This window comes from Colius striatus, chromosome 2 (assembly GCF_028858725.1).
Source record: "Colius striatus isolate bColStr4 chromosome 2, bColStr4.1.hap1, whole genome shotgun sequence".
Taxonomy (NCBI): Eukaryota; Metazoa; Chordata; class Aves; order Coliiformes; family Coliidae; genus Colius; species Colius striatus.
In genome coordinates this window covers 72,245,655-72,255,582 of record NC_084760.1, presented here as the reverse complement: position 1 = coordinate 72,255,582, position 9,928 = coordinate 72,245,655, and positions in this window count along the sequence as shown.

Genomic DNA, 9,928 nt, shown 5'->3' with positions numbered 1-9,928 from the left:
TGGAAAAGGACCTTTAGAGATCATCTAGTGCAAATCCCTCCTGTCAAAGCAGATCCACCTAGATCAGGTCACACAGGAATATATCCAGGTGGGTTTTGAAAATTTCCAGAGAAGGAGACTCCACATCCTCTCTGGGCAGCCTGTGCCAGGACTCCCTCACCCTCATAGTAAAATAGTTTTTTTCTTATATTTAAATGGAACTTCTTGCGTTCCAGCTTCTTTCCATTACTCCTTGTCCTGTCACTAGATACAATAGAAAAAAGTGACAAACTCCTGACATCTATCATTCAGATATTTGTAAATATTAAGAAGATCCCCCCTCGGTCTCCTCTTCTCTAGACTAAATAGCCCCAGTTCCTGCAGCCCTTCCTCATACAGAAAATGCTCCAGTCCCCTGATCATCTTGATGGCCTTGTGCTGGACTCTCTCCAGAAGTTCTCTGTCCCTCTGGAGCTGGGGAGCCCAGAACTGAACACAGTACTCCAGATGAGATTTTAAACTATTATTCATGTAGTACAAAGAGGTCAAAGACATCCAATTCAATAAAAAAAACCCCAACTTTTTGATAATTAGTTCTCAGAAGTAACATTGGATATTTGCTTCATTCTCCTCATTTCTTGAATATATGCCTTGTTGTTCTCTTTATAATATTAAAAACTCCTACTCAGTAAACTATAACTTCCAACAAAGAAACCCAATTACACAGAAACAATTTTTTACTTGCATAAATAATTCTGAGATAGCAAGAAATTCAATGATGGAGTTGTAGAGATGTAGTTATTTTCAGCTATTCAGTTGTCTCTCCCTTAAGCTCTTACAGCCATTCAAGCTCCCTTTATCAACTTGCAGTCAAGTTACTGTTTCTCCTAACATACAACTAATGAGCCCAGAGATTGTTGGCTCTTAACATGTGCCTGCCCAAAGATCAGCTATTTGTCTTAAATTGTTAATGTTTTGAAAATGGTCTGCATCTAAATTTCACTTAAGTTCAGTCAAGATGTTAAAATCAGAATACTCCTATGCCAAAGTACTCTGAAGTCCTTTCTCCTTTCTGTTCTCCAGGCATATTTAAGCAAAAGCAGGATGGGTCTATTCAAACGCAAAGTCGCAGCTACTACTTTCTTTTAAAGTGGCAGTCCAGAGCATCGACTAACTAATAAAAAATGCTACATAATGTCTTGACATCAGATATATGTTTTTCCCTATAAGAGTCCAACTATCTGGGTTATATCTGTGTTATCTTTATATCCTGCTAAATCTTAAATACTTTACTGAATAATGGAACCCTAGAGTATCCTACTGGAGTGGTAGAAAAATTAATTTCCTTTTCCTCCAGTGGAAAGAGAATGAAATTCAAAACTATCCCCTGAATGAGTAACACAGTGACTACAGAAGAAAGGGCAAGCTGGAATCAAGCTTCAAAGAATCAAGCTTCATTCACTCTGCAAAGGAATGATGTAAAAATCTATGTTCAAAGATTGATTCAGTGCAATGTATTTTAAGAAGGAAGCATTTTCCTGAAAAAACAGGTGACTGAAAGGGGAGTTTTATGATTTTCACCTACCCTTCTATTGACTGAATAGTCACAGGTTTTTTTGGTTTTTTTAAAAAGGTTATAAGTGTTGGTAATTAATGTTAACTACTTTGCTTCTCATTATGATCACAGATTCTCTGCACATGGAAGCTAGTTTTTTTGCACAGGGTTCTGGATACTAAGCTACACCTCAGATGATCAACTTTCAGCTCCCACAACCCATTATTGAATCTGTCCTCTTATGCTTGATAACATTTTGCAAATAATAAAATCTTGCCATTTTTTGACACTGATATATGAGGCAGTGTGTTCTACTTTGAAGTCAGAAAAACTGTGTTCCTATCTTCACTCTGCCTTTTCTTCTTTCTTGATAACCTTATCAAGTTGCTAAAATCTACCTGTAAAACAAAAACAACATCTCAACCCTGAATTAGTTCCTTTAAAGTATTACTAATCCTCATAAATTAATGTGTGCAAAATTTGTGGTTCCTTTTGTATCACTACATTATGTTGACATTAAGTTCTCACACCTTTCCATTTATCATATTGCTACCGTGTCCAATTGGCTCAGCCCCAGATATGGGTCTGACTTAAAGAAAGATTTGGGGAAAGTTTCAAGTAGCTTCTTACAGAAGGCACTATTACAATCCCTTCCCCATTACCAGGAATGGCTCCACACAAACCCCTAATGTTCCACCCCTTTTTAAAGAAATTATAGAATCCATTCCTTGTCCCTTCACCACAGCTAGAACTACAGAAATGACCCTCAGTCAACATAGCACAGTTCATGTTTTGCCTGTTACCTCTCTCAGTCTTTATCTTGAATTTAATCTGCAGTGCTCCAAGCCCCACTGCCTTGAGCCCTACGTTGGGCACCAAAAAGAGCTGTCATGGTTCAAACCCAGCTAACAATGGAGCACCACAGAGCCTCATGCTCACCTCCCACCCCCCCACCTCCCATTCCCACCTTTTGTAAGATGGCAGAGGCCCCAGCAAAATGGGAGGAAAAAAAGATAACCAAGGGCCTTGAGACTGAGACAAGTGCAGGGAGGGCTCAGTGCCAGTTACAGTTCTGGACAAAACAGATTCCACTACTCGATTTACGGAAGAAAATAAGAGCAGAAACAAGAAATCTACTACCAACTAGAAACAGGACAGAAAGTAAAAACAGCAGGATGATGAGAAAAATACAACTAGCACTTTAAGATCTCCTTCCTCTCCACTCCATTCTTCCCAGGTTCGGTGACCTGCTCCTCATATCTCCCGATTCTCAGCAGCACAGAGGGGCAGGGAAATGGGGGTTGTGGTCAGTCCCTCACAGATAGTCTCTGCTGCTTCTTCTGCTCAGAGGACAACTACTCACATTCTTCCCCTGTTCCAAAGTGAAGTCCCTCCCACGGGGTACAGTCTCTAACGAACCTCTTCAGCATGACTCCTCTGAGGCTGCTGCACCTCACAAAATCTTCTAGTGTGAGAGTCCTCTTTAGCAGCAGAACTCTAGACACCTCCTGGTCTAACATTGCCTCCCACAAAGTCACCTGGCATGGGGTCCTACATGAGCTGCCAGCAGTTCTCAGCTTCGCTGTTACTCTCCATGAGTTGCACGGGGAAAGCTGCCTTTTCACCATGGGATATGGGGCAGTCTCTGCTCTAGCACACCTTCTCCTCTCTTCCCTGGGTCCACATGGTTGCTTCTCTCTTCTCCAGCTCCTTTCACCATCTCCCAGAAAGAACAACAACCCTCCTCTTCTGGCTTAAAAAGTGATCGTGGAGGTGCCCAGTTGGCTCAGCCACAGAGGTGGGTCTGACTCAGAGCTATGGAAAGTTTCAAGCAGCTTCTTACAGAAGCCACCATTATAGCTCCTTACTCGTTACCAGGAATGGCTCTACACATACAGAATCACATAGAATCACAGAACGGTAAGGCTTGGAAGAGATCTTATGACACACATTTACATGAGTATTATTAGTACAATAAATAAAACCAAACTGTAACTGAAAGTGAACAAAACTGTTTGTGGCATTAGTTATGCTCTAGCAAACATGCATTTGCATTTGTTCATTGATCTTCCAGTTAGTGAAGCCATTAATTCACATTTGTTAACATATACTTCCGAGACCAAAAAAATTCTCAAGTGCTTCAGAGCAGTGACGAGGCTGTTATCTTCTGCCATTCAAAAAAACAAAAAAAAGGAGCTCATGAAGAAACCACGGGAAAAGTTGTCCCTCTTTTTATTCCTCTCATTAAGGTAATACACATAATCCCAGTGCAGATGTTAGTGTTCTGTTAAGTTGATGAATGAGTTTTGGATGTGATAATCTGACCAGAACAGGCAGGTCAAAATGTCCCTAATTAGTCTCCTTGCTCCCAAATGTAACACAAGCATCATGAACTTACAAAGCTGAAATCCGGAAGAGACCTCGGGATCTTCTACTTTTACCTACTCTATGTAATGGATCATTAAATATGAGCTGTTGATTACTATAGTGAGCCAAACAACTTTTTTCTAAAGCATAACTTGCAGAAAAGTATCAAGTTCTAATGTGCAGACACTAAAAGATGGAGAATCCATTGGGTTTTTTTCTAACAGTTAATTGCTCACATCATTAAAATTTAAGCCTCCTATTTGAATTTGTGTGGTTTCAGCTTTCATTCAGAAGCTGTGGGAATGTGTTCACTGATTTAGTGTAATAGTTTGTATATTCTCCTACTAAGACTCTTTATACCTGAACTACTTCTCCATTTTTCATTCTTGTTAATTAAAATAGACTGAACTCTGCTTCCTACTGCAACTCTTTCCTTCAGGATTAAAAATAATATCTGTGATTTTCCACATTTTTCGGGATTTCTGTATCTTTCAAGAATGCTGATGATATGTTGCTGCACTCTACCATAATAAGCAAATTGGTACCTTGATAAAGAATTTCAGTTATTTGTTAAAATATTGACTATTTAACTATTTGTTAAGCTCACTTTTCACTAGATCATATTTATCAGGTTTTCGGTATTGTTTTTTAGCTATTGATCTACAGATCAGGTTTTCTGTTACTTCATACAACGCTGACGTCAAGACTTTACTGAACTTCTGTGCATGGAGTCTCTGCTCTGTGGAGGCTGAGAAGTAGAAAAGAAAGAAGAAATTATACCTTACATTTCTTTGTGGCTATCTAAAGGACTGATATCAATCAGCTATGTTTCAAGAATATAAAAATAATTTCTTCAAAGAAACAGATAAAACCATAGTCTTCACGTACACTTGAGAATATCATCTAAACAATATTTTTTAAACATATAGGGAAGACAATTTGATATTAAACAAAGTTCCTATAAATAATGCATGTGTGTCTGCATGAAATAGTTATTCAGGGAAAGCAGTGTTTCCAGACATGCTGCCTAATATTAGCAATTGAACTGCTTGAAGATAATTTTCACTGAGAAGACCTCAAAAGTTTGATTAGAACAACGAAAAGCATTTGACATAGAAAAGAAGCACTGATTCCTGGAAAAGCAGGGAATAGGTTGAAGACGCATTTTTGATAGTTCCAACAATAATTCTCAATGAAAATGTTCCCCATGTGTGTCAAGGTACTCAGTGGTTTGTTAGATACTATATTTCGGTATGAGTTATGGTGCATTTGATATATTGCTTCCAGATGAATCATTGTTATGTAGTGTTTCCTGTTGATTAATTTTTCCAGACTGTGTCATCCAAGCCTGTACGACATCAGGCTGTATTATCACTTCCCACTTAATGACAGTGGTTTAAGGTTTGTAAAAGATACTCACATCTGTCCTTGGAATGGAAAAGTTGAGAACAGAAAGCCATGCTTTGAATTCTTGCTATCACTCATGAATAAACTTCATGTTATCCAGCATAATGAAAATACATGGAAATTCCAAATAAGGAATCATTGCTTTCAGTACTGAATGATTCTGTTGTCTTTAACATCAAAACTCAAAAAAATGTACAGTACAATTTCAAAAGAAGATGTGATGACTGAGTGAACTGGCATACAAGAGCAGATAAGATAGAAACTGCATTAGAAGATAAGCCAAGTCTATAAGGGAAACTCAGTATTAGATCGATGACTAACAGGAAGTCCTTGCATTATTAAGTCTTCAGTAGCGTTAACTGAAAGAAAAGCATTTACTTTTATGTCTCCCTTACTGATACTGTGAAAAGCATTGGATATGGAATATGGCACAGTTAATGTTACGTCCCATCTCTCCTCTTCTTGCTATGTAATCATATTAGTGTCAGTTATTGGAAATTCTCAAACCAGTACAAAGTTGAGGTATAAAGAAGAACAAAAGCAAGCTCACTGCAGGATCAGCAGCTCATTTGAAAATTCAATAATTTTCTGTCTTTGTCTCAAGAACTATCATAAGACTATGCAATTTTATGTATTAAAATTCATTTGGCAGCTCATAACAAAAATCTGAAACTTATTGCAGAAGATAAATCAGCGAAAGGTAATAGAAATTCTTTCCTGCCTCTACCAGGTTGCCAGTCACCCTTTCCAGTAATCTCTTTGAGAGACAAAATGTCCACAAGTAAAATGATGGTTCAGAATAGCCCAAAGATATAGATCTAAAAAAGCCTTCATTGTCCTTAAAGAGGCCCTTACACATAAAAGGCCTTGGTTCTAACTGATTTTCGATGGGATCAAGCCCAGTCATTGAAAAAAAACCAGTTCCTGAAGCTGCCTTGTTTTGATGAACTAAGCTACTGATCCTTTGCTGTTTCATCCTTTAATCTTGGCTGTGTTTGCAGGTGAACCAGGACAGAACTGCTTGAGTTCAGAGCAGCTGAACTCTGAGTGGTATGGGGCTGGGCAAATTAACTCATCATTCATTTTAGCAATATAAAAATTAAAGTTCTTGAATGAAACAGGGTTGAAGAGGTGCTATCGAGTTCACATTTTCATGAACTCACTCTCTTTTCTACTGACTTCATTCTTCACCCTGCTTTAAACCATATATTTCTTATTGATTCATTTGTTGGACTCTGGAAAATGACAACAGGCTTGTGAATTTGTAATCACTTTTACTTCATATTTATCACACTAAAAAGAAGCTGCAAGGTAGGAATGACCTCCTATGAAATATTATTCCCTTAAAATAAAACAGTTTATATCACAATCAGATTTCACAAGGTTATTGCTGCAAAACCTGGTGTTACTCGTCTTTTTTGCAGTGTGTTTATGGCCCAAGATGCCCTATGATCTGTCTATACAACAAAGGGAGATAAGATGCCAGTAGGCACAAGTATACAAGTATCATGACTTGTTTTAATCTTAGCAAGAAATAGGTGAGGCATCAATATGCATCTGCCACCTGAGCATGTATTACAGTTCCATACAGATCTGTACTAACAAGATGAAGTTCACCTCACCTAACTTAGGCATCAAGAAGTTAATCATTCAAGCCACCTTATATGCCAGTCAATAACCAACTTTAATTACATTATTTAGGTGCGATGAGTCAGATCTGCAGGTACTGCAGCTATTATTAGTATACATGGCAGGTATACTAGAGCTCACATGTCATGCTACATGCTGCAGCGAACTTCCAACTGTAGCACAGATGTTCTCCTCCCTGCTGCAATCACTTGTGCTTGCCCCAGTGAACCATGTTTGAGCCAAACACTTTTCTTAATCTAGAATATTCTGAGATTCTTGCAACTTTTCCACTTGGCCTACTGTATGATCTAAAGTTCACATCCCAACGTGGACAGCTAGGATTACAAACTTTGCAAGATCAGTCCCTAATGTTGAACTGTTGGCATTTGGCTTGTGCATTTTTTTTCCTTACATATTGCATTATCAAGAGACGCAGATCTATAGTAAAAGCCTTGTTTTAATGTGAAGTGGTTGGGAACAGATGAAAGGTTTCTTCTGTCCTTAATCTCTCCCTTGTTCTATAGAAACATGCTGCAGCTATATATAGATAACAGTGAATGATCACTTTTATCTGCCTTTAAGGCTGAAGTATAGCAAAGAGATCATGTAAGAAAAAAATGCTAGGAGAAGGTTGTAAAAATCCATATTAAAAGCTGAAGCTTGATAGCCAGAGGTTTGGGTGGAGTTTGGTTTGGTTTGTTTTCTCTCAGAGGACTGCAGTCTGGCTGTCTACCACTCACTTTGAAAGAGCAAGCTTTACAAAGTTCAAATCAAGCAACAAAACCTGCATCAACTGATTCTTGAAACAAATGTATTGAGAATGGACGAAATGTTTTATTTTCTTTTTTGCTAACTCTGTTTGTCAGGCAAGATGGGAAAGAGTCTGTGAACTGAAAGGCACACTAGCAAAAGACAAATAAGAGAGAAAATGAGTGAAACCAACATGCAAGTGAATGGACAAATGGAAAATTAAATCGGTCTCTCAAATGCATTAAAATACTCCTTTTCCATCTGACAATGTTCTCACTGCAAAAGCCAAGATATTTTTGACAGTATAGTTGTAACTGGGCGTCATGGTCTGTGGTTCGAACTTCTACACAAAGCTAGAGAGTAGCACAGACATTGGCACTTTATTTACCCTGTTTCAGATTCTTCAGCTCTAATATGTGCGTGACACTCAATGCTCTGATGTCCTGAAACATTTCAAATTACTAAACACAGTAAAGGCAACGAACTTTTGAAGACAGTCCCCTATATCCCCAGATTATCCAACTGATTATTATTATTTCCAAGGCTGGTTTTTAAGTTTTTTCTTACACAGATGTAAACATATCTAAACACACAAACATGTTGGTCACCTGAAATTTTACAGTTAATGCTTTCTTCCATCCCATATAAATTGTGCATAGCAGACAAAAGTTTGAAATAACTGTTATAGAAGTGATCTTAGAAGTCCTTAGGAATTTCAAGGACTGTTTTTAGACTACAGGACCATGGACCTTGTATTCCAGCTTTTTGTAGTCCTGTTTTAATCCCATGAGCTCAGCTACATGTACATTTAGTACTCTGAGACAAACTTTCAGTAAGTCATAAACATACACTTTCAGAAACACAAATACTGGGTTGTGATTTCTTCTTTCACGCAGCTGTAAAAGTAAAGTCCTTTTTGCAGCATTTCCATTAATATGCATGCATGTTTGATGAGCAGAGTCTGATCCAAACATAAAATGCTGCAAAAATAAAACATTGCAAAGAGATGTCTGGGTTTCTTAAATGTTTTAGGTTTTTAATTGCATGAAAAGTTTGAAAAGGGTTGGTCAATTAATTATTTAGAATATTAAAACCATAGCTGCATTGACTAGACTAGACTGTGCTAGGTAAAACAGGTGCTGGACTATGATTAGGAGTGAGAGTTCTCTTTTCCAGCTTTGCCTTTGGCTTGATGATACAATAACACAGTGTTTTTCTTGTGCCTCAAATGTATAGTAACACTGCATAGAAGACAAATGGAACTCTGCTTATGAAGTGTTCAGAATGACTTGAATAATGTTAGCAATTTGACAGTATCAATAACGTGACCACTACCAAATCAAGCATCAAAGAGACTGCATATTTGTGCATCTACTTTATTTTGCTATGAAAAATCCCCAACCAGCAATTCTGAGATATGATCTTTGCAAAAAAAAAAAAAAAAAAAAAAAATATGGGTTCTCTTTCTCTTATTTTCTATAAATCCAAAAGACATCTAGAAGGAGTGTTTCTGACAGGTGCTGTAGTGAGAAACTGCTTAGAAACCTTGAGTATGTAAAGTAATGTGCCAATGGACAATACATTGTCTAACGTACACTACTCACTAGATTACACTTTTCCTCTGTTCTTTCTTAACAACTTTTCTGCTTCTTTAATTTTGCAGGGATAAAAAAGGTACATTAATTAAGACTTTCCTTTAAAGGCAGAAGATAGAGATGTCCTCTTCCCATTAATTTGGCCCAGTCATTTCTTATTGTTAGACTTTCACTATGCAGCAATTGGTCCTAAACCAGCTGTGTATTGACATAACATTTTTGCACAGTCTTTCATGTACAGGTAAATCTCTTTGATGGAAAAGAAAAGATAAAAAATTTTATCTTCTCTAAAGCCAATGCTTAAGTACTAATAGTCTGTTACTGGAAATTTTGGAAGGTCATATGTTCTATTAATCCAGCTTTTTACATGAGGAAAATGATTTGAGAAAGGCAGCTGCTCCTGCTGCCTTTGTAATGAGAAAAAAACCAGAAGACCAATGATGAAGAAATAGACTGAACTAGCTTTTAAAAGTAGGTTTCAGTTATTTATTGAATCATATTTGATGGATTTGAAAACACAGATTGTAAATAAAGTTAACATTTATAAGAATAGTTACATAATCAGTGTTTTATCTTGCCCATTATGTTTCTTCATTCCTAACCTCTGTATTACAGCAGTAGTTTGGCATACAAAATGCCATACCTT